Source organism: Sciurus vulgaris (assembly GCF_902686455.1).
Source record: "Sciurus vulgaris genome assembly, chromosome: 3".
Lineage (NCBI taxonomy): Eukaryota > Metazoa > Chordata > Mammalia > Rodentia > Sciuridae > Sciurus > Sciurus vulgaris.
The window spans coordinates 8496792-8524775 of NC_136463.1; the positions used below are offsets into that span (position 1 = coordinate 8496792).

The window sequence follows — 27984 nt, forward strand, 5'->3', positions numbered from 1 at the left end:
GGAAATACCTTCTTTGCATCAGGCCATGGAGACCTAGCTGCAGGCAGGGACCATACATGCTGATGCCTCTCGGTGGTCTGCCCACTGTAGAGGGCTGACCAGTCTCCCACGGAGGGGGAACAGCCAGCATCTCTGTGCTGCAGCTACAGGCTCCCTCTCCTCAGCCCTCAAGCTTCCCCCGCTTTCCCTGTTAGGGACACCACAACAGCCAGAGCTGGAAGACCATCCAAGGCAATGACTTTGGCTATCGATAGATGAAAAGGAAAAATGTTTAGACAAGAATGAAACCAGAAAACCTTCCACCTTTGAGGGGTTTCACTCGTCCTTCTCTGGAGGATGCAAATATATTAAACGCATATGCAAATCCAACGATGGTTTGGCATTTTTTAAACATTGACATGGAACCAATGAACCAATGTTCAGTTCCAACAACAGCTCTGCAAAGATGACATGTATGTCCTCACGTGGAGGTCAGATCAGAGCTCTGCATTTAAGGTGCTGGGGAAACCTCTTGCAGTGTTCTCCGTCTGGCTCGGCTGGCTCGGCTGGGAATAAGAAATCTTGACTGCGTGGTCTTGCTGATGCTCCAGGCCCCCAGGTCTTTTTTCGTAGTTTCCACTTACTATGTGAGAGTTCTTCTCAGACTCAGGACCGGGGTCAGGGTGGAGTTTTCCAGTAGTCCAGCATAAAACTCAGCACGAACCTGGTTGGAATGAAAGAAGAACAGCAAAATCTGACCTCCCAAATCCCAAATGTGGCCTCCTTTATGCCTGCAGCTCCGCCCCCCCTCCATCCTTGTACCCGCTCCCTCTGTATTCACGCTGCCCCCTGCAACTACCCTGGTAGCAACCGGAGCCCCAGCGTGGCAACCCCCCTCACCCCACTCCCGAAGTTCTCTGGACACTGCTCCAGCGGGCTGGGGGCTGTGGAGGAGATTCGATTGTCCCGATGGAGGTGAAGTGGCCTTTGAGGCCCCTTGGAAGGGGGTGGGTGGCGGGAGGCGGCAGCCTGGCCGGACGGCTGACTGTGAATGTAGCCGGCTCATTGTTCCTCAGCTTTATTCTTCAGGCCTCGATGGGGCTGATTTAGAAATCCTAATCAGGGAGTGCTCAGGGCTTCCCGGGTGTGACACAACTTGAGCAGCTCTGGGGGACTCTTTGTTCTCCGATGACAGCTGACTTGGTCGCCAGTGGGAACAGTTTGAGCATAACTCTACCCCGCGGGCGGGCGGGCACGCTGGCAGCTGCGGTCTTAACTCTTTGTTACCCACTCCTGAGGTCCCTTCACTTGCCTGATCCTTCCTCAGAATGACAGCTCTTAAATTCACCTTCCTGTGGATGCAGGAGGAGGGGGGTTAGTACTGAAGCGGGAGGGCCACACGGTGTCCCATGCCGGTGACACTCTTGGAAAATCAAGGGTCTCTCTCTCTCTCTCTCTCCAGCCAGTTCCACTTTGCTAGCAGTGAAAGCTGCTGGGTCTGGTCTGGTGTGGACTGTGACCACTCAGCACCCCCACCAGCGTTTCCCTTTCTGACCTGGCAGAAGTGACTAGCAGCTAAGGGATGGGGATTTTAAATACATACTCACATTCTGGGACTTTGATCAAAGACAGCCAAGCAGCACAGGACACCTAGTGAGAAGACCCCAGAGGGAAAAAAGTCTAAGAGTGCTGGATTTGGAGCCAGGCAGAGCTGGGCTGGAGTTGGAGCAACCCCACGTGACCAATCTTGGGCGAGCTGTTTTGTCTCCGCGGCCTCCGTACAGTCACGTGTGAAAAGGGAGATACTTACAACAGCAGGGCCCCTCCAGATCGGATGAGCTAGTGCATGTGAACGGCTGTTGCAGGCTTTGCTGAACTCAGGGCCCGGTGCTCTTGCTAGAACTCCGGTGCTTTCCCCACAGGAAGGATGCTGTTGCTCCAGGAGGCAAAGAAGTCGGGAAACCTGGGAAAGTCTCTTAGATCACATTGTTATGCAGATTTTTTTATTCTGAGTTAGAAATGCAGCCAACTAAATTATTCATTCAATAAACTTTGAGTGCCAGCAACGAGGTAGGCACCGAAGCTCACGAAGATGACCTAGACGTCGACCTGGCCTCGGGGAGCCAAGATGATTAAAGTGGGTACATAGTTCGGACTGCTGAGTTTGACTGCAAACACAGATGCACAACTCCAGCCTGCATAAAAGAGAAGCCAGAAGGAGCCCAAGGAAGGGTTGATCAGGGTGCCCCTGCAAGGGGAGGGGTGTAACTTTGCTTCAGGTCCACTGGGACCAGAGAGTCAAGTATGACCAGGCCCCCCTTTTGGCTCCACTTCCTACTCCTATTTGCAAGGCTTCGTTGTCCTCCCAGCAGTTCCATGTCAAGAACAGTGGACAGCACAGGTAGGAACCACAGCCTGAGCTTAACACTGTTGCTCACACCAGGAAGCCCTGCAGGACTGAACCAGGGCCAAATGCCCACTAGGGCCAAGCCGCGCCATGCAGTGGGCTGGTGTTCTAACAGGGTCTCCTTGTACTGAAACCCTGTGAATAGGGAGGGGCACGTGGGCCAATTCTCAAAAAGAGCTTCTGGGAGAAAAACTGTAGAGGAGACCATTATGGGAGCAAGGGCCAGAATATGAAGGGAGTTTGGATTTGGCCTCTAGGCCAAGGGAAACCATGAAAAATATAAGCTAGGAATCACATGGCCATATTTATATTCTTCCACTCTAAAGCTGTAAGCAAACGGAAAATGAGGGGGATGATTTGGGGAGCAGAGAGACTTCTCAGTAGCTACCATAACAGCCCAGCATTAGACGATAAGACCCTAAAGCCAGGGAAGGAACAGCAGAGATGGCCAGAAGGGGCAGATAGGAGAGATTTAGAGGTGCAATCAAAAGAACCCGTTAACTTCCTATTGGAGGAAGGAAGGGGAAATATTAATTTTCCTTTTTTTTTTTTTTTCAGGGCTGGGGATGGGACCCAAGACCTCACGCATGCTTGCTTGGTGAGTGCTCTACCACTGAGCTGCATCCCACGCCCAGAGTGAAATACCAAGGATGATCCAAGTCCTCCATTTGGAAAACAAGTTTATGGACGTGGACCTGTAAGCTGTTGTTCTTGACTGTGGTTTCTGATGATAACTCATGGTTCAGCCAACCCCCAGAGAGATGCCATGTCTGTATTTATATCTATGTATCCTTCTACCTCTTTTGATCATCTATCACTTATCTTCTATCTCTGTCTGTCCTCTCTGTCATCTAATCATCTATCTAAGTATGAAAGGCTTGTTTTGGTCCCCAGGACACAGATGACAGGACAGGGACCGGAAACCAACAGAACGGTGGTGACTGCTCCCTCCTGCCTGGACCCAGACACAGGCCTGTTTCCCTGTAGGAAAATGCAGAAGTTCAAGTCAGAAGCGAGGTTCATGCAGACAACGCTGCGATCCCAAGTGGGGAGACGGAATGCCCCGTTGCTTCCAGGTTGTAGGAGTGACTGTAACCCAGTGGGGAGAAGGGACACTCAGCCACCTTCCCAAGGAGCAGCGGCAGCGGCAGCAGGAGTGAGGTTCCAATGCCAAGGACTCCAGGACACCTGGGGGGGACACCTGGGCTAGTCCTCTGCACATTCCAGCCCTATCCAGAGCGACTTGGCTGTTTTTCCATCTTATGAACAAATTTAACTGGAAACAATGGGTTCTGTTGACATAGAATCATATTTTCTCATGAATGGGGGGACAGTGGAAATGAGGGAGACTGGTTTAGAAGCAACGGGTCCTGAGTGAGAAGCCATCGCCCTCAAGCAGGCAGTGGCCGCAGAAATGGAAAGGTGGGCTCTTCCAGGCTTGCGGGCTGCCTGTGGGGGTCGTGGAAGCCAGGAGCTGTTAGAATTTCCTCATCTGGAGCCTTGGCAAAGGAAAATGGTGGTTCTATGACCAGAATTAGTAGAGTTGGCAAGTGGACGTGGTTTGGTATGGAAGTCAGTGACTCTCAGGCACATGCAAGTCCTTATTTGAGGAGAGAAGAAAAGAAATGAAAGGTACATGAATTAGATCTGAGACATGTGAACCCAAGATAGTAGAAGTGGCCTTCCACCAGGATACCTGCGGAGGCATCCGTGGCCATGATTATAGGCCAGGGTGACTGACAAATACTGTTATGGTTTGGGTCTGGAATGTTCCCCAAAGCTCATGTGTTGAAAAGTGTGGTCCCCAATGCAGCGAGGTTCAAAGGTGGGGTTTTTGGGCAATGTTTGAATCATGAGGACTCTGACCTCATCGGCTAATGGATTAATCCACTCGTTTGAAAAAAATTTTGTTTTAAATCCACCGATAACTGGATAGACTACAGGGCGATGGGACCTAGTTGGAAAAGTTGGTCAGTTTGGGGCATGCCCTGGAAGGCGCTGTCCTGCCTGGTCCATTCCTCCCCACCCCTCTCCCTCTCTCTCCCTGCTGCCTGCTTCCTTGCTGCTATGAGGTGAGCAGCTCTCCTGCCACACCTTTCCACCATGATGTTGTGCCTCACCAGAGCAATTGATCTGGCCAACCATGGACTGAATCCTCTGAAACCATGAGCCAAAATGAATCTTTCCTCCTCCAAGTTGTTTTGGTCACAGCAACAAAAAGCTATAAAACACAAATGCTATTGGAGAACGTGTTTGGGACTAGAAACTGGAAACTCCTGTCTTGGGAAGAATATTTCGGACTAGGTGGTGTGATATAGATTCCTGTCCTTTCCAGGGAAGTCTCCAACTCCCATCAATTCCATTCCATCCATCTTTCATCCCTCCAATCCATCCATCCATCCATCCATCCACCCATCCACCTGTCTACCCATCTCTGTCACCTACGTATCTATTACACATCTACCTCTATCATCCTCTTTCTCCTCTTTCTGTACATCCAGCCAGCTAGCCATTACTTCCTGAACATCTCTTTTTTTTTTTTACTTTGCCCTTTTGGAGAGTCAAAGAACAAAATACAAGTTTTATCCCTGAAGTTTCAAAACTGCCAGTAAAATCATAAAATTTCCCCAAAGAACATTTGCCACAACTTCTCAGTACTTCTTGCTGTGTACCTGGTCAGAGTAACTAGAGGGCCTTTCTGCAGATGATGGTCTAGTTAATGCTTCCTTTTCATTCAAATAGTAAATAGTTTAATTCCAATGGAATGTCTAAACATCTTTCTTAGCAAACAGTTTGGGATTATCTACATATTACTCATTTCAAGGGTAAATTCCTTATTTTCTGGATGGATTGAGCACCTTTGACAGCTGTCTTTCACAATGATCCACAATTTTATGTTTGGAGAATGAAAATTCATTTGAAATTAGCCTTTGCCACATATAAAGATGGATTTGTTTGCCGGAATGCATGCAATACACTTCTATCTTCTAACATTCCCCCATCTGTCCTTCTACAAGGACTTTGAGGAGCCCACTGTGCTTAGATACTTTTGTCAATACCTAGCCTACTCTTCGGAGAGAAGATCTCATTGATCACCTCAATCTCCATGGCTTCAAAACTTTTCTTTGTTAATCATTAAGAGTAAAACCATCAAACTGATGACTGTTTTAGTAAATGTATTGCTTAGAATCTATTATTTTAAAAAAATAAGAACTATTTATTATGACTTTTTATTTAAAAATTAAATTAGTAAAACAAAAAACCCACCTCAAATGGATAAATAAAAAAAAAACAGAGGGGGGTTATTGGCTTACACTACTGGAAAGATGATGGATTAAGTGGCATTCAGGGTTGGTTTGATCCAACACACAATTAAGTCATCAAGAACTGGATTTTATTTTGTCCCTTTGTTCTGTATTTATTGGTTTCACCTTATCTTCAGGCTAGTTTCCTTCAAGGTGGTGACATGGCCTATGCACTAGGTTTGTCATCTTTCAACTATGCTGGCCACAAACCAGGAGATGGGTTGGGATTGCCTCCTCTAACAAAGTAGAAACTTCCTTTCTTAGAAGCCCTACGGAGCCAGTCCTCAGGAGTCAGATGAGGAAACCAGCATTTGACCTTGGCATAGACTTCATTTACCTTAACCAATCACTGAGGCAGGGGGACAGGCATCCCATCTCTGATTGGTTCAACCTTGCAAATGAGTGGAGTCACCCTCCAGGTCATCGCAGGACGGTTATACAATGGAAGAAAAAAGAGAGAAAGTGGAAATTTAACTGTAATTTCTACTATAGTAAGAATTTAAATTTTTTTCAATGAATTGGCATGTTTTGAGTGTTTTCTAGAAGCAAAGAGCTTTGCTAGGTTTTTGCCAATCGACTATAAATATCCTGATCTTGACATTTATGATTACACAAATAACAAATCTATGACCTGGAAATGTAGAGCAAGGAAGGGGCTGAACTTGCCCCCAGATTCTCTGGGCTTCCTGTGGAATTACAAGAATCATGCTGGATGCCTAGACTTTGAAAAATTCAAATGGCACTGGAAATAGCAACGTTCGCATTAAAAAGTAGGGGTTACTGGAAGTTCTTTTCTTCCCTTCCTCCTATGTTGATAACAGCTGGTTTGGGGGAAATTATCTCCACTAGACCTGTTGGGCTGTGGTACAATTCCAGTTAATATTTGACTATTGGTTTCCTGTTGCTCAGAAACTAGTAGTGAAAAAATAAACCACAATATAAGTTGTCTCCTCTTCTTTCTCCCTCCAACTTGTAAGTCTCTGCCCTTTTAAAGAGATACTTTGCTAGCTGTAAATTTCAAGGATATGTTCACTGTTTGTTCCAAAGGGAGGGAATCGGAAAAGAATCTTTTGGCAGTTCCAGGGAACTTGTTGCCTATTTTCCAGAGTGGTAGGAGAAGTGCTGGAGATCAAGTTTCTGGAACATTCTTCTACCTGGTTTCATGGCTTTATGAGCATATACCCAGAGGCCCATCTTAGAGTTTAAGTGGGTTCTGTAGGTAGATGAGAAAATTAGGAATGGAAATTGAAAAGAGCTTTGGTGAAAAATGTCACACGTCTCAGTGTAACTGAGGGAGAGAAATGAAGCTTCCAGCCCAAGGACAACACCCATCTCTGCACCTTAGTCCCCAGTTCCCTCTCTCACCCTCAGCTGATTGAAGGATCTTACCAATGCATTGGTACCCCAAGCACCTGCGTCCACCAGACCGTCCTTTACGGACATTTCCTGATCTCCTGGCTTCGGCTGGCTGGTGTCTCCATGGTAACAGAGAGTGGGGAGGGGACGCGGGGGCAGCTCAGTCCATTTGTCATCAATTGCCACTGTTTTGTTCCGCCTGGTGTGTGCTCTCCATTGTGTCCTGGAGGAGGCAGAGCAGAAGAATTCAGGAAGGAGCTGCGCCTGCCCTTTGAGACTGGGGGCGGGGGACTTATAACCCAGGACACAGCCTCAGAGAGAGCAAGGCATGGGGGCTGTGGCAGAGTGCCCACCTTCCTGGGAGAATGCTTTTCCTGTAGCTCGGATTTTGTTTTAGGAAGGAAGGTGGCATTGGAGTCAGCCTCGAGACCTTCACTGTCTCACTGAATTAAGAAGCAGGGAATTCAGACACAACTTCCCCGTGACATAGACCGAGAGGAGATGCTACCCTTCTCATTCCGGGTTGACACTGCTTATAAACACAGCGTGCTCGGTTGGGCTGCCATTCTGGCACTGCCTTCGCCAGAGCAAGGCCGAGTCCTCGCTCTGTGTGGCACCCCTCTGTCTGCTGTGCCTTCTTTTCTGCCACTGTAGAAAAGACGGTCCCATCTGGCCTGAGCAGTTTGAGCCAGGAGTTGGTTGGAAGCGTTTCTTGTTGGCTGGGCCGACGAATATTCCTGCTGCCACGGTCCTGGCCTAGGAGGTCTTCCTTTTGCTTCGCTCCTGTTTTTGACCTTAGTAAAGTCTCAGCCCAAGTTGCTCCAGGCCCATGGCAGGTTGGTGGTGGCCTTGTTTCGTTCTGAGAAGAGCTGGGCTGCGGCTGGCTCCAGGGGCGCCTTCTCTGCCCGTTGGTGATTTGACCTCCGCTTTTGGCTTCTCTGCGGCCTCCCTACCGTGGAGTGGAGTGTGCCCATCCGCTTCCTTCCTCTCTGGTGGCTCTGGCTCCATCAACTTCTTGCCTTTTCTTTTTATCTCCTCCCGCTCTGACAGTTGGGACTGCCCAAGCGTCTGTCCTTGACCTCTCTTCTCAGGGCGTTCCTCCTCTGCGGCCGCAGCCCTGGGTTCAAGCCCACTTCCAGCCCAGCTCACAGCTCTGCAGGGGTGTGTACGGTCCAACTATCCAGAACAAATCGGGCTTTCTCCTCCAATCTCCCTGCTGCCCTTATCCTCCTGCACCGTCAGCATCTCTGGCCTTCCAGCACAGACTTCAAATCTCTGCATCATCTCTAATGACTCCCAGGAGGACGTGCCATGCCCTGCCTCGCTGCTCCCTGCTCCCGGTTCTTACTCTCCTGCCTTCCCTCTCCCTGCCCCCACCATCCCTGCCGCCCACTGCCCTGCTCTCCGTTCTTCACGCAGCTAGACCGGGGCTCTGCCATTTCTGGGCCTCTGCTTTGTCCCTCTTGCTGCTTCTGCTGTGGGTCAAGTCAGGCTCTGCTCAAAAACGTTTAAAACCTCTCTAATCCCTGAAAATCAGAGTCCAGTCTTCAACTCAGTCACACCGGGGCCCCCGAGATACGGCCTGCACCCCGTCACACTGGCTGCCCCCGACGGCTAGCGTGTTGGTTGGCTAAGCCCTCAGACTCCTGGAGTCCGCTGCTGGGCTGCACAGGGACACGCCCTCTGGCAGGTGCACTGAGGGGTGACCTGACCAAGTTCCTGCACTTCCAGGAATTTATATTAAGGAAATAATCAGACAGCCACACAAGGATATGCTCAGAAGCATCGTGACAGCATTATTTGAGATGGTATAAAGTGCAAAAGAAAATACCAGTGTCCACTATTATCAATACAACGGAACACTAGGCAACTGTTAAAAAGGAGTACACACCGATTTACTGACGTGGAAAGCTATTGTCATCATTTTTTTGAGTTCTAAGTAAACAAGAAGCTATGGAATATTTCAGACACTTTATGTAATATTTATAGCATAATGGGATAGAAAAGCTCAATATATATATATACATACATGCGTATATTCACATTGCACACACACATACAAACGCCTTCTTGTTAGTGGCTGCAATTGTAGTTAGTGGTGTATTGTTTTTCCTTTAGCTTATGGGTGTTTGAACAACTTCTATCCTAACTGTGGGCCAGCCTCACACGGTGATGAAAAGTTAAAGCTGCAGTGTGCCGGGACCAAGCAATTCTAAGAACTAACACGACCTCACTCTTTGGTCCCCTCGACGTTGCAAGCCTGGCCACTGTGACTGTAGGTCTCACGTCCCTTGTCCTGGCTCAGCCTCATCCATTCCCTTCTGCAAGGGAGGAGCCAGACAGAGGCCTGAGGTCTGTGTCCTCCGGCTGCTCTCTCCCCTGTGCAGGAGGGAGGGTAGTGTGCTGAGGCCCGGCCACGGGGGTGGAGCATGTACGCGAAAGGCATCTAGAGGACCAAACATCAGCAGCAGCAAGAGCGTGCGTGATTAGCGCTGAGGCCCCTGAGCCTGCCTCTGTGGACCGTTGCCACATGAGGACCTGGCACGGTCTCAGCCTCAGCCCTGAACCCAGTAAGGATGGACATAGCCCATGCTGCAAATGGGTTGGGGTCCCGGTCCCCAGGTTGGGGGGCATCATGGCTCCCTACGTGCCCCAGTACTCCCAGCTCCTTCCAGTGTTTCCAAAGTGATGTTTAACTCGAGGAGTCACGGACAAGATGTGTCCTGAGACAGCCTGTCTGGTAGCCACATGGAGACTTTGGAGCTGCTTGGCTGTCTCTCTGATGGCTTCCAGTTCTGTCCTTGGGATCTCAAGGACTGACTGGCTCCCAGGAGCTGGGGGCCCTCAGAGCTGCTGGCTATGGCTGATAAATAAGCAGGCCTCCATTCCCATCGTGGCTTTGACTAGAGAACAAGCTGATCCTCTTTCTCTCTCTCTCTCTCTCTCTCTCTCTCTCTCTCTCTGTTCCTTAACTAGTTAAAAGTCTCCTCTGCACACAAAAGGTTGGGGCCTACCTCAGGATTTTTAACAGGAGTCAAGATCCAGATCCATTTACTTAGGTCCTGAAGAGATCCAGAGGGAAGGAGAGAGTCTGGGAAGAAGTAAGGAAGGGACAGAGTCGGATGCCAAGCTCCAAGATGGCCAGGATGGGGGGCGTGGAAAGTAGTAACGGTCTCATTTATCCTGGTTTGTTCACTTGCCCACGAGGGAAATCATGGCCTGGAATTGATCCATGGGGAGCCTTGGAGGTGGACTACAGTCCAGGAGAAGGACCCGGAGGCAGAGGGGAGTGGAGCCCGAGACCATTCGTCTCAGTCTGGTTGGGAGGCTGCTTGGCCAGCCCGCCTGGACCTGTCAACAGCTAGAATGTGAGGGCAGATGGGGCCGGAGGCCTCGTTAGCCATCAGCAGAGCTCACATCTCAACCTCCTGAGTCATCCATGATGAAACCCTCTATCGGCCTGGGAGGAGGCAGCCCCAGGGAACAGGACTCCTGTGCAAAGCCTGGTTTTGAGCAAGGCCACATCCGGAAGGACCGGCCAGGACGAGTTAGCCCCAGTGCAGTGCACACTCCAAGATGACCGAACAAGTTCCCCAACTGAAGCGATTTCTTTCACGCTCTCCATCTGGAATCGGGGGAGCGTCCATGTTCTTGCAGAACCAGGCTAACTTAGCCCTCGAGTACCAGGCTGGGGATCTCCCAGGGCGAATCTTCTTCTCCTTGGGACATCCACTCCCACTCTCCAAAGAGATTCAGAAAAACCACCCTCTAAGGGATGGGACATGGAAACACTTTGACTTCTGTGGATAGATAAGGCCTTGTTATGGAGCCGGGAGTGATAACCCTGCGGGAGAGTCAGGCGTGTTGTCAGAAATGTTCTGCTAAAGGAAACAGTTTCAGTCCTCCAGCAACACGTGTGGAAGATAGGAGAGGGAACGCCTTGCACCTCCGTGTCTCCAAATGCTTCAAGGCCGACCCAAAGTGCACAGGGAAGCGGCTGGCCTCTGGGGCTGGCCTGTGAGTGACAGGCTGTGCCTGAAATGGTAATTTGGGTGTTGGAATCATAAGGGAGGCTGGAATTTTTAGTACAGCCTTGAAAAAAAAATATCAGTCGGCCCCACCCCTGGGACGGGAATGGGGTAGGAGGCGAACGAAATAACTAAAATCTGCTGTCTGTACCGACCAGGCACGGATTGTTACTTGAATGGCAAAGGAGAAATCAAATGTGCCAGATAGTGTTCTCCTGCTTGTTTTCTATCTTTCCAACCCCGGGCCCCTTATCAGGATTTCTTGAGAAGTCCCAAAGGGACTTGCATGAGGGCTACGAGGGGACAGAGTCCCAGGAAATGAAGCCTGGAGCTGAGAGGAGCCAGCAGAGGAGGCAGGGGCCCTGCAGCACCCTTGGGCCAGCTCCCACCCAGGAGGACCCTGTGGGCTGGGAGCTTCAGAGGGGACCTGCTTGTGTTCAGTGCTAAATTGTCCCAGTCTTTGAAAAATCTTGCCTTCAGCGAGCAGCCAGGAAAATGGCGGAGGGCGATCTCTCACACCAAGCTTTTCAGTTCTACTGGCGTAGGCCGTCCGTAGCCATGGCTGGGGGGTTGCTTTAGGGGTGTCAGTAATCTCATCAGAAAGTGTTTACGTGCCTAGGCGATTGTCAGGCTCTGGGGCCCATGAGAAGAGCCAGGTCAGTCACAGAAGGGCGTGCTCTTTGTTTGGGTGGTCTCCTCAGCGTTGCTGGACATCCGGGCAAACGCAGGCACAGCGGCATGAGAACCACCCCCCCACCACCACCCCGGGTGGGCTCTGAGATGGGTGATCTTAGCTTGGGCTCCAAGACCTTGAAGTGACAAGAGGAAGAGGTGAAGTGACACTACACCCACTTCCACGTGGAAGCAAGTCAGAACTCCAGGGGGCTTGACCTCTGGAAGGTGTCTTCTAAGTCGTCCCAGCCTTTTGAGCTACTCAGAGTCATGACGTGGGTAGCCAGCCCTGGGGCTGAGTGACTGCCAAGCTTCAGGAAGTAAGCTCTGTAAGCTGGGTGCTGGCTAAACTTCCTGTGTTCTCTTTGTTTGTTTTCCTTTTGGTTTTCTTGTCCCAGTCTTTCTCTCTCCCTCTCTCTTTGGAATTCCAGTCTCTCAGATGAGCTAAGAAGAACCCAGGGAGAGATGCTAAGCCACATTCGGGCCAGAGCTCTGAGGGAATATGACTGATCCCTGGGCTGACCTGATCCTGGATGTGAGAGTCGAGGGGAGAAGAGTAGGGGTAAGAGGAAACTCAGGGCGACGCTGTGTGGCCCGCTCGTCTCCATCTCATCTCCAGCTGGAGAGGCAGCTTCCAGTTCTAAAGCCTTGGGCATGTGTGTTTTGTTTGACTAAGGGAAGCTGTTTCCCTTACATCCTTTCAAAAATAAATAAATAAGAGGCTGTCATATCGTCTTACAGATGTTGCTACCAAGAAACAAAAGTCCAGAGTTCTGCTATTTTTTTTTTTTTTTACACAAAATCAGATCAGAAGACAGGGAGTGGGATGCTAGGGAGGATTTTAGACAAGGAGAAAGCCCCCTGGCTGGTTCGTCAATGCCTGATGTTACCCCCACCACTGCTGGTAGTGACAAGAAGAGCGAGCCGCCATCACCACCATCACCACCAATCACCGCCACTACTGCCATCCACCACCCACCGCGTACACCAACACTGCAACCACCACCACCACCATCACTGTCACCGTCACCATAACGCCATGGTTACAATCACCACCACCATGACTCCCCACCACCACAACTACAGGCATCACCACCATCGCCATCAGTACCTCACCACCAACATCGCCATCACCATCATCATCACCATCAACATCTGTCACCTCTCCCACCACCACCACCTCCTCCACCATTATAGCTACCTGCATCTCCACCACCACCACCACCGTCTCCTCCATCTCCACCATGGCTGCCACTCCACTCCTGTCTCCCACCACCCTTACCACCACCAGTAGCCAAAGTTAGGGGCTACCAGCCTTGGCTAAATGATGCAGACCTGACGGTTGAACCAATGGGGACCACTGAGTCTATAGAGGCATCACTCCAGTTGGTGGGACTGAAAAAGTGAATTATATAGAGGGTTAACCTCGGAGTTATTGGATAACAGCAGCAACTGAATGTAAGTTCCTGGCCCTGGAGTTGGAAGACCCGGGCTCCAGTCTTTGCTCTGCCATTTACCACCCAAGTCACCTTGGGCAAGTCCCTTCTCTTTGGGGCAATATCTTAGATGTAAGATGGAAATAATCAAAATCTAAGACCGTCTGGAGTTTTAAGGGAAAAACATGCATCATCTGACCGACAGAGGTGCCAAGGGCCCCTCCCCCAGTGGTTCTTCTTTCTTCCTCTCCCTTTGTCCTTCTTGCTTCCCCTCTTCTCATTGATGGGAGATTCTCACCCATCTCCAAACCTCAAACTCAGTCTGAGAACCATGAATATAGGATGATATCAAAATTGCATAACTAGTCTTATGGCTCCTAACACCTACGTTCACAATGTGCTCTCTCTTTTCTCAAAGAAGATAGCAGTTCGTGGCAGGACCCAGGCATCCGATGTGTGCAAAATGGCTGAGAAGGATGTCAGGGCCCTAGAGGGAGGAGGACCAGCTCTTCCAGAGAGCAAGGTCAGGCTAGGTGAGGGCCCATGGAGAGGTCGGGCTTCATTTCTTGTCCTCCAGCAGGGCTCCTGGGGTGAGCAGGCGGAGGAAGGCCTAGGTTTCCTGAAAGAGCCTCCAACTCTGCATTGCAGCTGCTTGCTGGAGGCTGGCTCCAGAGCACTGTTTGCTTTGGCTGGATGTGCTACACAGAAACAGTAGTAGGACAGTGTTGGGGCAGTGGTGGGGACAGGGCAGCGGGGGCCCTGTGCGTTTTCTTGACAGGGAGTGTCAGGCCTCAGGCTGCCTCAAGGACCGGCTGTGACTTGGGTTCAAGATGCTGTCTCATAGGAATGTGGGATGCTGAGGCTGAGCATGGCAGGAACAGCAGCCATACGTGGGGGCGTGCACGGGGTGCCTCCTGGAAGTCAGGCGAGGGCCGGAGGAGAGCCAGACTTGGGCATATTTTGCCTGTCTCCATTTGCATTGAGTTTTCATGGGATGGCAAAGAGCTGTGGCTAGTGGGCATATGTATGCTCTCAACTTGAAAGGGGATGACCTTATACCGGGGACAGGAGCCGTGTGGCTGGGAGTAGCATTGACATTGGTAAATGAGGCAGATCCAATAGGGGTTTTAAGATGTCCCTCTTAGCATGTTTAACTTTATTGCAATAATAAAGACATGTGCTACTCAAAGTATCAATGGTTTTTCGTATACAATCACATTCAATCTTTAAAAAATAAATTTGGAGATGACTGCCCTAAAGCTCATGCTGCTCAGAGGAGGCAGGTCATGAGGTGACCTACCTTGTGAGGTCAGAGGTGAAGGCAGAGACTCAGACCTCTCTGCCTGTAAGTCTGGCTTCTCCTGATGCTACACAGGAAGCCACAGTACCCAGCAGCTTCCTCTTAGGCCCGCCCAAGAATGGAACCCATAGGGGCTGAGAACATCACATGTGAGCCAGGTGCAGTATTACACCTTATTCCCAGCTACTTGGGAGACTGAGGCAGGAGGATCACAAGTTTGAGGCCAGCGGGGCAACTTAGTGAGACTCTATCTCTAAATAACAAATGAAAAAGGCTGGATGTCACTCAGTGGCAGATACCTCCAGTACCAAAATATGAGTGATAATGATAATACAGAGGGAGGGAGTAACTGTGGTAAAGCAGAACAGAAGCTTGGTAGCTCCCTCTCTTGCCAAGGGGAAAAGGATCCTTCGGCATTTGGCAGAATCAGTGTTTTTGAGAAGCAACCTTGATCTGCAAGAGCCATTTGATGTCTTCCTACGCCACAGGGCTGAGGGAAGAGAGGGTTAGGTAGGAGAAGGACCTGCCTGGGTCCTCTGCGGAGCTGCTGGGAAGCTCATCCTTGGTGCTGTGAGCAACTCCAAAGGCTAGGACTTCCTCGTGAGCTCAGGCAGTGGAAGAAACCACTGAATTTCCAGGGCCCCCAAATTGGGACTTCTCCCTCCCCTGGTAGAAGGCAATCGATTGTTCCTGGTCTCTTGATCATGTATCGTTGTTGCCCTCCAGGGGAAATAAATACCCAGGAAGGATATTTTTGCTTCTTCTGCTCTCTCAGAAGATTCAAAACAGCTGGGAGGGGAAGCAGCAGCGGCCTTGGGTTGTCTTGGGGGCCTCAGGACAAGAAAGAGGGGGCTAGAGAAAAGATCAGCTCCTCCATCCTTTAAGGAGAAGTCCAACTGAGTCCATTTCCTCTTAACTTCCGGTCACCACAGTGGGTCTCCTGCCTGGCCAGCCAACAGCTGATCTCTGCAGAAGGACTGCCGGCCCCCATCTTTTGTCCAGGGAGGAAGTTCGGACTCCAGCCCAGAGCCTGACCCCAGCCTGCTGCTCGCTATAATCTTCTCCTCCCCCTCCTTCCTCTGGTCTGACTCTCCGGACGCCTCAGAGAGGGGGGGTTCAAAAATAAGAGGCTAACACACCCTTGGCAAGTGCTGGGAAGAGGGAAATGTGTTTGACACATGCTCACCCCGGTGCAGAGGGCTCCCAGCAGGATACAATTAATGATCAAGGGGGAGGAGGGGATTGCAACAATATGTTTTTCCCCCCTCCCTGTATCCCTAGTTCCTGGAGTTTGGCAACATTCCAAGGTGGGGAGAGGACCCAAGGATCTGTGAGCAAATAGCTGTGCACATGGCCTCAGGTGTCAGCTGAGGGGAGTCCAAGGTGTGCTGCTCCTCCTGCCCTGCCTTTCCCAGGCCTCCAAGGAAAATGAGGTGTAGATGGGAAGCCACTCCAAGAGTCCTATCTTGGAGCCCCCAGGCTAAGGAAGGAAGGAGAGAGAAAAGAAAGAGAAGAGGGAGGAAGAGGAAGGAAGGAAGGAATGGAAAATAAGTGGAGCAGGGTAATTAAAGTCACTAAAAACTGCTTACAAAAATAATAACATTAAAGTAAATTAAAATTTTAAAAGTACCTCCCATCCTGGCTGAGGTTATCAGTGCCCAAGAGAAGTTAGGCTAAGAAATCTTTAGGCACCTAAGTCTCCTAGGCAGTCAGATCAAAAAAGGGGAGCAGGACTTTATTCTACCCCATTACAGGTGTGGTCCTGGCCATCTCAGGGCTCTAGGAAGCTAAAAGTCTCCTTGAGAAAACCCTCCTTGTTTCACTGAATTAAAAAGGGTTTTCTTGTGCCACGAAGAGATGACACCCTAGAGGAGGAGAGTCACTGGTCTCCTTAGTCACAGGTCTCTGGGTCTGGGAGGTCTCTCCATTGCTGAGCACCCTGTCTGTGGACAGAAAGACTGAGGAATCCCCATTTCCTTTACTTCCTTTATGGTTTGGATATGAAGTGAAAGGCTCACGGGTTGAAGGCTTTTGATCCCCATGCAGCGATGTCCAGAGCTGGGGCTTCTGAGAAGTGATGTGCTCATGAGAGTTCTGACTTCTTCAATGGATTAATCCATTGATAGCTGAATGGACTACTGAGAGACAGTGGAAACTGTAGGAGGTGGGACTTGGTTGAAGACAGTAGGTCACTAGGGGTGTGCCCTGGAAGGTCATCCCCCCGCCCCCCACGGCTTCCTGGCTGCCATGAGCTGAGCAGTTTCTCTGCCCATGTCCTTCCGCCATGATGTTCTGCCTCACCTCAGGCCCAAAGCAAAGGAGCCAGGTGACCATGGACTGAAACCTTTGGAATCATGAGTCAAAATATATCTTTCCTTCTTTAAGTTATTTTTCTCAGGTATTTGCCACTTCCAATCCCTTAGGAAAGACAAACGGAAATAAAAGGTGAAAATCAACTCGAGAGACCAAACTGGAGATGACCTGGACAACTCTGCATGTGGGGTCAGCTGGAAAATACTCCAGGGAAGTCTGTCCTTCCCGGGCTGGTTTCAACTGAGGTGGTAACAATACTCAGCACCTATCTGGTCCAGCCAGCTCCTGTGTATGATGTCCTTTGTGACTCTTGATAAACTCACCAGGATAAGTAGTATAGACTTCAAATTCCCAATTTTATAAAGAAAATAATACAAGCAAACAAATATGACTTGAGAAGTTTCCTTGGCTTTTGAGGGTTTGGGTTGGGACCAGAGGCCAGCACTGAGGCTTTGCAGGTTTGGTTTATTCCAGTCCAGTTCCTTTTCCTTTGCCATGATGCTGGGGCATAGGGAGACGATCTAGATGCTTCAATAAAGATCCAGTGGGCGGTAGTTGAATGAAGCCCAGCCGGGAGGTCTTAGGGCCTGTCCTTTCCCTTTCCCTCCTCCCACCTCTCCTCCAGGCAGGGATTTCCTGGAAGCCCAGTGCCTCAGGCACTCGGTTGTGCATGTAATAATCATCTTCTAGCATTCTGCACAGATTAAGGAAGTTGGGGAGAAAGAAACAGATATCAGACACCGATGCCCCATCTTCCCTCTCCCTTAGCAACTGCAGGTTAGCCTGGTCTGCTCTTGGGAGGTGTTACCTATGGATTGTTTTATCTGGGGGATCATGTCTGCTGCCATCTTGCTTTATAGTATGGAATCTGAAGTTGGGCTGAGGTGTGAACTGGGGGCGGTAGGGGTGGATGGGTGGGGCAAGGCGACTGCCTCCAAGCCAAAATCCATGGGTCATTTCAAAGACCATACCTGGGAGGATCGGCCGTAAATAGCAAGGCCCAGTTGGAAGTGCCCCGGGTCCAGACTGGTGCTGGGAGTTGGACAATGACCGTAACCAGTAGCAACTAGCACATCGTCTGCTTTTCTTTCTTATACAGGAAGGAGGCGCAACTCAGTTGCAAACTGAGAGGTTTCGGGCCTTTGCAAGGACTGATCACTACATAATGGCTGGCAGGCACTGGCGATGTGGCTGAGAATCCCACATTCCTCTGCCCAGCCCTTCCCTTGTTCAAACCGTCTCCTCCCCCCACTTTCCCCACATGACAGTCACTGTCATAGAAAAGCCTTCAACAAATATTAGCATAAGCCGAATCTGGCTACCGTACCTCTTGCTTACTGTATCGTCCCAACCAACGTTTGGTGAGCCGCCCCTGGGAGCCCGGCCCCCTGCAGAGATTCATAGAGAATTCCAGAACTGGGAGTGACCCTAACATTCTTACTGTCCAACCCCTCCTTCTGGGACAGAGCCAAGCACCGCCCCCGCCCCCCCCACCTGTGAGGTTCTCCACGCCACATCTAACCTCCTCACCTTGGCCAGTGTATAAAGAGCTATTTTAGGGGGTCTAAACAGTGGAGGTTGAACAAAACTACTGCGGGTGGGACAAATCCTCCACCCTAATCTTGGCCCTTGAAGTGAGAGTTGCCTGAATACAACTGCTGTTTATGCAAATCCCATGCAAATCAGGGCTGCTGGATTAACTGGGGGGAAAAAAAATCCCATGGTCTTTCTGAGTCTTCCCAGCACTGTGTGGGTCACAATAAAGATGAGGAGTTCTTTGGTAGATGAGCTGCTGTTTTCTGTTTTTGAAACTTCTCTTGGGCACTGGTAACCTCAGCCAGGATGGGATCAATCTCCCAACCTGGCTCTTCCCAGCTGCAGGGCTGTGTGTGGACAGGGAGGTTTGTTCTAAACTCTGTCAACAGGGGCCTGTTGGGAGTCACCACACCTTAGGCAGCCTTGCCAAGGTCCCTGTAGGGGGTGAGCATGGGGAAGCGGCTGGCAGTGGTCAGGGGACAGGGAGGGCTCCTTCCAGGGACATTTGTTCAGCCAAGATCAGGGTGTCTCGCCATAATCAGGACAGATGAGGAGGCGTCTTCTGGGTGGGAATCTTGTGTTTGTAAGGTCCCGAATATTCTATTTGAAAACACAGCCAGTTGCCATTTGACATCCTTGGAGACTCCAGCTCAGCCACTCGGCTTGCATATTTATGCAAAACAAAATGCAAATGAGCCCATTGAACCTTTTGTCTATGTCCTGCCAAGCTGGAAACCTGGGTCTCCCAACAGAATCCCCCACGCCTTTGTCCTCTCCAGAAGAGCTTTTCTAAGTAGGACATGGAGTCTCTAAAATTTTGCTAGTTCAGTGAAATTCAACCCAATAAACATGTTTACTGAGCTCCTATTAAGCACAAAGTACCATGTTAGGCTCTAGTGAGTTTGCAAAAAGAAAAAAAAATTTGAAGTTATGGCCCTTGAAGAGATCATGACATCTTTAATAAGACTTCCAGTTCTGATTAGTTTCTCGCTTAATTATTCATTCAACAAACACATAAGGAGTACCTGCTACAGGCCAGGCCCGCAGCTCAGTCCTGGGGATTCAGCAGTGAGCAAGTACAAGCAGGTTCTTTCCCTTGTGAGCTTGCATCTAATGGAGGAGACAGACCAAAAGAGGTAGTTAGACATACAAGGACAACATCTTCACAGACTCTGATAATTGCTGGGAAGATAATAAACAGTGGTGCTCTGTTGTGTCAGAAATGTGTGATGGCTTCCTTTGCTGAGTCTTTATAACTATTAGATCTTACTTTGGAATGAATTTAAACGCCACAAAAAGGGAAAGGGGCAGAAGATCCTTTTGGCTGATCATCAGCATCCTTGTTTGCCTTGATTGGAGTAACCATGTTCCATTGGTTAATTAACCTCATAAATATTTATGGAGTGTCTGCTGGGCCCAGTGATGTTCTAGGCCCCAAGGCTCATGGTACAGATGCTAAGCAAGTGCAGGGATATGCTAGGAGACAGGAGGACGGAGAGAAGGAAGCCAGGCAGTGATGGTGGCATAGGGTGGCAGGTAGGTGGCAAAAGTGACATTAAAATGAAGCTCGGTCCAGTTGCCAAGAATGGCAAAGGATCAGATGGGTCTGGTGGGTTGGGGGAAGGCAAGGGTCTTGAGTGGCCTGCATGAGGCCAGGGGGTCAGGTCAGCGGGAGCAGAGGCTGGGCCAAGTGGGGCTGTGCAGAACTTGATGTAAAGTCTTGGTGGATCCGGAACAGGGGAGCGATCTGACTGGGTTTCCTGGTTTCTGGAAGATCACTTGGGTTGCTGCCTGATGATCAGATAGGACGAAGGACACAGAGCGGAAGCTAGGATGGTTGTGGCAGTAGTCTGGGCAGCGGCGCGGGATGCTGGTGCAAGGGGACCAGCTCCACTTTATTTTGAAGGTAGAGCTCACCCGACCAGTTCTGGGTTGGACGTGGAAAGAGAAAAATCGAGAATGGCTGTGAAGTTTTTGTCTTGAGCGGAGGGGTGAACAGGGGTGCCTCCATATGCTTTGGGAAGACTGGAAGGCATGGTTGGAGGGGAGCTGAGCTCTGCTGAAGCTATCCAGAGGGCAGGCTGCCTCCTGGACATTTTGTTGGAGATGCTGAGAAGACACCGACTTTTATGTTAGTGTAGAGCTCAGAGGGCTCGGCTAGCTTAGAGCCCAGTCTGACATATTACTTCTGACATACCTCCTGCCCCATTTCCTAAAACGACTGGATGAAGTGGAGCAAGGTTCTTGTGGCTCATGGGAGAGAGAGGATGCTCAGGATGGGGGACCCACATATCCAAGCAGCAACGGGACTTGGAAGACCCTCTCTCCTGCTCATTGCCAGTGTCCTGACCTTCCACAGATTCATCAGGTTCAGGCCTCAGGGGTGCCCTTCTGGACACAGAACGAGGGCATCGTAATCCTAATCCGAGGGTGAACTTGGAGCCCCCGGTGCTTCTTCCTGAGGCAGGGGCAGAAAGAGGGAAGAAGAAAGCAGCCTTGTCTTTTAGGCCACCACAGCTCATGGCATTGCAGACAAGGAAACGGAGACCTGGAGAAGAGACAGGCCCTGACCGAGGCCATGCTGTTCAACTTGTGCAGAGCTAAGCCTTGGACCCTGGGCTTCATTTGGTTCCTGCAACATTCCCTGACTTTGCAGACAGAACCACCATGGATGTTGTCCATGGTGTGACACAGGCCGGGGCGAGCTCCCCTGGCAACCCACCCTGTGCAGATGACGATGGGCTCATAAGGAAGTGCAGCAGATGCACTTGGTGGCTTTGCATGTTTCCTGTGCTGCCAGTCACAATTGTCAGCTCATCTGTGAACGCGACTGTCAATCAAACCACGAGAAAATGAGGCAGAACAAAAGGCAAGCAAGGTGTGCTCACTCCTGGGGATCTTCCTCTGTGAGGCTGGCGCCACTCATTAGTAGAGGAAGGACCAGCCACCCCATCACGAAGCTGGCCCTGGGCGTTGGGAGACAGCTTCAGACACAAAATGTAAAGCCTGTATTTTTAATTAAAATCTGGTCCCTCTTGCCATTAAGAGTCTAGATAATGACAGGTCATCACGTGCAAGGCGTGATACTTGATTGGCTCCAGGTCAGGGTGTGGGTCCTCCCCAGGTGCCTAGGATGGAGTTTGAGGGTGTTTTCAAGTTGTTGAGTGCCAAGACTGGGACACACCCAGGCAATGTCCAAAATACAGGACAGCTGTCGCCTTACTTCCAGTTCAAAGGGGAAACTGAAAGAGCGGTGGAAAGACATTTTGAAGGCAGCTGGGGAATTTTGATGAGAGCCAGGTAGCAGCTAAGAGTGAGCAGCCCTGGTGCCCTTCCTCAGGTGCCGCGGTGGTGTGTGGGTACCAGGCACACGCGGATGATCTGGATTTGAAGAGGGGATGTGTCTGATGCTGCAGTTCATCCTCATGCAGTTCAGCAGCAGAACAAAGCAAACCCAAGTCACCCTGCAGACAGAGATAAAGCAAGCAGGACGAAAACATTGATGTTACCAAGTTCAGGGGCAGACGATATGTTGTTCCTTGTACGGTTCCTTTAATTTTCCTGCAAGTTTGAGCATGTTTGTACCACAAATTTGAGAAAATGCTTTTGAGTGGAAAGGCCTCTGCTGCCTCCTTTTTAGGGACAAAGTTTCTTGTATCGGCTGAGAACTTGTCACTCAGTTCTTGGTCACAGTGGCCTCCTAAAGGTTGTGGGATGCTGAGAGAATGTGTACACACACACTGCAGGAGGCAGAGACCTATTGAAGTCCTCCATCAGCAGTGGGGAAAACCATAAGCCAGCCTCCACCCCATGAAGAAACAAACGGATGGGCAGGTGGCAGGTGCCAGATGCCAGGAGACAGCTAAGTGGGGGGTAGTCTTTCAGGGTTCAGGCAGGAGCAGCAGAGAGATACAACACAACACAGGCACTGTGGGCACACCTGTAACCCCAGTGGAGGCTGAGGCAGGAGGATCACAAGTCCAAAGCCAGCCTCAGCAAATTAGTGAGGCCCTAAGCAAATTAGTGAGACCCTATCTCAAAATAAAAAATCAAAAGGACTGGAAATGTGGCTCAAATAGCAAACAAAAACTACTGCAATGGTTTTTTAGTGCCTGAAATGTAATGGAAACTAAGATAATAATACTAATGTTTGCTAAAATGTTTAATTCAGCATACTTGACTCTCAAGGTCATGAGAGAATCTCATGATTCTGACTTTGCTAGACAGAGGATTGGGAAAAAATCTCCTTATCAAGTCCAAACCCAAAGGTAAGAGCAATATGAGCACCCAGGAATAAAAAGTTAGTATGCCCCAAATGATAACCATTTGGGGGTTTCTTTTAAAGGTATATTTATTCCTTTTATGAGTCTTTCAGGCTGTTGAATAAAATTTTCATATTAATTTTGAAAGTAAGGTATAAAAATGTGTCTTTCTGATCTTATTTTCAGATTACAATCAAGGTAACTGCTCAATAAATCTTGAACTGATTTTCTCTGGCTGTGGACAGTGCATGCTGGGGATCACTATTCTCCTGGTTACGTGATCCTTCAGTCAAGCACACCAAAGGGGGAGCATATGAATTTGAAGAGCTTGAGCTCTTGAGAGAATCTCAAGTCCACTTGCTCAGGGCTACGTGCTCTTAGGCACCTACTTAACCCTCTGAATGTCAGTTTCCTCGCCTGTCAAACGAGAGATAATAGTATAGTCTTCCCAAGAGTTTGTGAGACCTCTGTTTCCATGCAGGTAAAGTCATTAGCATGAGGTCCAAAATACAGCAGGCTTCCAAAAAAGAGCAATTCCTGTTGTATCGTTTATTCTGATTCAAAAGCAATGGATGTAATGGACCGTCTTCAACTTGCAACCCTCAGACACATCACCCCGCCACAAAATGATCCTCCCGTGACCCAGGAGTGGATGACGCTCCGGAGAACACACTGAGGACCCCTCTCCTACGAGAACTTCTGTAGTCACAGCTGTGGTGTTCTTCTAGACTCTGACCGCAGTCAACTATTTGCGGTTCTTAACACACCGCATTGTTATTATTATCATTATTATCGTTATTATTTCTGAAACGATACTCTCATTTAGAAAGACCTGAAAATGGCCAGTCTTGGAATTCAGGGTTAAGTCCTGGGAATGAGGGGAATGAGAACTCAGGACTGAACGGGAGAGAATGCCACGTGAGAAAAACAGAGAAGTAATATTCTGCCCCTTGGCAGGATACCTGGCCCCAAGCGCTCACCATGGAGGGCAGGTGAGCCAGGCAGGGCGCTGGGACACTTTATGGTGCATAATAACCATCGCAGCTGTGCAAGCAGAGATCAAAGATCAAATCAAATTTCAAGCTGCGGGGACCTCAATCCGATCACCTGCAGAGGTCAGGGAAAGGAATTTTCTTCCCTGGAGAGCCCCAAGATTGGCTGAATTCCCAACAGGGGGGTTTGGCGCTGCCTTGAAGGATCACATTACTGGCTACTGCCCAGAAGCAAGGGAACTCGGCCTGGGGGTTGATGGTACTGGGGGGGCACTCTATTGTTCCCCTGCAGAGTGTCTGCCAAACAGAAGGGAGAAACTCAGAGCGTCCAGGGCCTCCAGCAGGGCCAGAGTCCACCCTCAACGTAGGTGCCTCGAATGCTGAGTGTCATGGCAGCTTTGGAAGGCGTTGTGTTGGATTCTTCCGCATCCTTCTTTGAAAGAAAGCGTGTAGCTGAGGAGCCCAGGGTGAGACTGGGCGTCTGCCAGAAGGAGGTCAGGCAGTTGACTTTGGGGCTATCCTGCACCCACTCTCCATAACCAGACACACACACTAAAGAAGGCAGCCGAGGCTGGGAAACTCAGGCCTGGGCCCAGCTTCTGGGGCAGAGGAACACGGTGGCATCCCTGAGCAATCAGGGAGAGAAGCAGGTGGTCCCCAGCACTTGCTGAACACGTGTCTTCGACTCAGCCCTCTCTCTGTGTCCTGCTTCTCCCCTCCCACTTGGTGACATTCCACATTGGGAGCGCACTCAGGGAGATTTATTGCAAGGGTGGGAAGAGAGTTTAACCTGATGATAAAGAGAGAACAGAACTTAGTTCTTGAGAGATTTAGCGGATTGTTTTTAAAGTACCCCCCCAAATGGCACTCCCATGTCCTTTCCCAGAGGGTGACCTTCAGAATGAGGAGGAGGGGAGAGTTAGGCGCGGGGGCAGGAGGACCAAGTGTGTCATCAAGTGAACAGAGAGAAGAAGCCAGAGAGGGTGAGCTTGGCCGCTTGGGCTGTGGATGTCAATCAAACTAATGTGTTGGGGGAAGGGGGGAGGAAGTTTGTCACCCGTTTTAATATCAGAAATTCCTTTACGTGGGTGGTAACTGGGGAACAGCTGTAGGTAGCTGAATCACAGCCCAAATCCTTGCAAAAACGCTGGTGGGACCCTGGCCAACAACTGAGCAATAGCTTTTCAAGCTGGAATGAAGCAAGTCCCACTAAGTAAGGTGAAGTGGGGGGGTGGAGGCTGGGGGTGGGGAAGCCAGTTTTTTTAAAAAGCTGAGTTTTGAGGCCGGTGCATATTTAATAGGATTAGAACACACGAGTTGGAGGCTGAAAATTCTCAACCTGCCTCGTTAAACAGCCAGCCTGCAGGAAGGCCCGGCTCTGGGAGCAAGGGCAGAAGAGCAGCCGGGGAGGGAAGCGGAACACCTGGGCTCTCTCCAGGGGTGGCCGGGCTGGAGGAGGGATCTGGGAAGTTCTTTTCTCCCCTGTGCTCTGTCTGCGGCCAGGAGCTTCCCTTCTCCCCGTTCTAGCCCCGGCTGGCCCTCTAACACACCCAGTTTGTCAACACTGCCTTCGGTGCCCCGTCCCCGTTTGACTTGGCCCCGGGCTGCTCTGCCCACGGCCTCGGTTGGTGGTGCTGGACGAGTGGGCCCCGCCCAGCCTCAAGTTCTGCTTGACTCTTTGCTGTGTCTGTCTTTGAGTCTGGGGTTTGCAGGTGACGTAGGAGGAAGGCGCAGAGTGAGCTGGAACATGTTTTCTTCTTCTAAATATGGATCCTATTTCCTGGCCTGAATGGCTTTAGCCCATGGTTAAAGAAGGCCGCCCGACCCTGGGCCCTGGGCGGAAGGACCAGCCATGCCAGGGGACTCTCCTGACGGCAGGCCCCTTGCTAACTCTTGAGCCACTTCAGAGAGAACCGCTTTCCTCCTCGGCCTCCTTCTTCCTCGTTTCATCTAGAGGCCACAGGCCGTTCGAGCCTTTCTTAGGACCACTGTCCCTTCCACTGAGTTGAGAAGCCAGTTCCAGTGTTACCATAACGATTTGGCCCAAACCCTGAAATGGGGACCAGGGATTACCAGTGCAACCGTGTTTACAAGACTGAGGACCCACTGGGTGCTCCTGCTATGGCACCCAGCCCGTCTCGGCTCGGATCACCTGTTTGTTCTTTACAACACCCTGGGTACCGCTCTTAGCAGAAATTCATCTGCCCTTAGAACAATGCCTAGAAGTCGTTGAGGCTCCGTTGTGTGAAGCACCTCCTTCCTGGAAGCTTCCTGAGACACACCGGCCCCTTCCCGTTGCGCGAGGGTGGAGAGAAAAGAGTTGACTCGCTGGGAGGCCGGGAGGGGATGGCTTGCTTTCATCCCTCGTGGGGAGGTAGAGCCCGAGAGCAAGAGCTCGGAGGTCCAGAACCCAAGTTTAGGACCCGGTGGACTGGGGTTCAAATTCTGGCCCTGACTTAGAACGGCACCACTTCTGGAGAGGGAGGGAACCTTCCTGGTCTGCAGCTTTTTCACTCCAGGAAATCAGTCAAAAATGGAGGCTCCCGTGAACCAAGGTGCGGGCGACGTGGCTGGTGAGCAGGTGCACACTTCCGCAGGTGCAGAGCGGTGAGTGTCCCGGGCTCGGCCCCGCGGCTGGCACTTCACACGACTCACTCCTTTGCCATGCTCAGCCCAGAGTCCCGCTCCAGTCTCTTCCTTCTTGGTCCCGGCAACCATTTCCTGAGTCCTCCTTCCCCATTTGACACCAGGCCCAGGACTTGAGTTAGATAAAGATCTAGACCCCGACTGAGAAGATCCCAGAGGCCCCCAGCTCTGAACAACCCAATGGGATTCTTGGGGGAGAGGTGGGGCTCCAGCCCCCGGATGTGGGGGCCGCAGGAATCCAGGAAAGCAGGGACCACTCCGAGGACTCTGGGGAGCCCCTGGCCATCGCTGTGTGTCCTGCCGGCTGTGTAAACACAGTAACCAAATATGCTGAAGGTCCAGGGCCCACCAGATGGCAACGAGCAGAGTGGGTGATACAGTTTCTGTTTCTTCTCATTCCTTATTTTCATTTGCTCCTTGTGCCTTGGGGTAGGACAGAAGGTGAGACGCCCAGGAAGCTCTGTGAAAATCCTAAATCTTTGTGGGTTTAGGATCTTCATGGATCGTCCTTCACATTGCTCCTTAGGACTCTACAAGGTCACCTCGGGCAGAGATGCCTTCTCAGACCCAAATCAGGGACTTCCTCTGACCCTCTGTCTTTTCTTCCGTACCATGCACCATCTGATGTCCCCGCGTTTGAACTCTTCTTTCCTTGGAAGTTCTCGGACTCCCTTCCCCTGCTCTACTAAGCGGCTTCCCAGAGAATAAGAATTTTTATCTCTTTGTCCATTACTGCATCTCAGAGCCCACAGCAGCCGCTCTGGTTTTAAATGAAAGCAAGTGCAAGGTTCTCCCCCAGGGCCAGGCAGGACAGGAAGCTGAGTCCTGCTGAAATATTTTCTGGAGTCCTGGGGATATCATATGTTGTATTTCCAGACTTTTCTAGGAGATCTGGGCAACACGGGTCAAAACTGAAATTGTCGCACTGGAGTTTCTAAGATAGAGAACAGTGCCTGGCCTGAACGCAGGGATCGGTGGGTACGCCTGAGCTCGGCCGTTGGCACCGTCACGTCCCGCTCTGTGGCAGCCCGGAGGGTAATTTATGGAGGCTGTCCATCAGAGCTAAGGATGCGGCCACCGCAGCTGTTTCTGAAAATGGACACGGAGTGTCCCCTGACACATTGGCTCCACCCCACCCTTCCCCGAGCACCCGATCATTGCTCTTACCGGAGGCTGGAGCCGGTGACAGACGCTCTGGCGTGGTCCTGGCTGGGCAGCCAGCCCTCGGCTCCATCCCAGGCCCTTCTCCCCTGCAGTGTTCCTCAACCTTCCCTGCCCCAGAAGGACTCCGATATTTTATGGCACACATCTTGGTTTGGGGATTCCTGGGTTGTGAGGGTGGAGACAGCGGCTGAGTCAGGGTCCTGGACAGGGACCCACGGTCAGCGATCAGCGACGCTGGTTCTGTCTCCACCGGCAAGGGGTCATCAAACAAACAAACAAACAACAGAGCAGAACAAGGCAGAGGAAGTTGGTCTTGGAGCAAACGCGGTTACTGGATGGGAAGGCTGGGAGGAGGAGAGGGGAGGGAGAGGAGGGAGAGGAGGAAGGCCGCCCGAGAGGGCAGCTGAGGAGGGCGTGGGCGGGTCCCAGGGGTCCTGATCTCCCCAGGAGTCTCCAGTCACTCCAAAGGAGTGAAAGTCAAAGCCCAGAGTGATGTCCAGGCCACGTTGGGCTTCTGGCCATTTCCACTCGTTGGACATGCCCAGTGGCTCCTCACGGTGGGTGCAGTGACCTGCCAGCTTCTCTGCC

At 50.8% G+C, this 27984-nt stretch overlaps 1 long non-coding RNA gene across 1 annotated transcript; it reads right to left on the reverse strand.

The window, feature by feature from the left end:
• Positions 1-310: 310 nt before the first annotated feature.
• Positions 311-27845, reverse strand: LOC306657458. Its single transcript, XR_013762800.1, has 4 exons — positions 27400-27845; positions 7081-7270; positions 1587-1629; positions 311-703 (listed from the first exon to the last, which is right to left on the reverse strand). It is a non-coding gene; the product is annotated as an uncharacterized lncRNA (long non-coding RNA).
• Between the last annotated feature and the right edge of the window lie 139 nt (positions 27846-27984).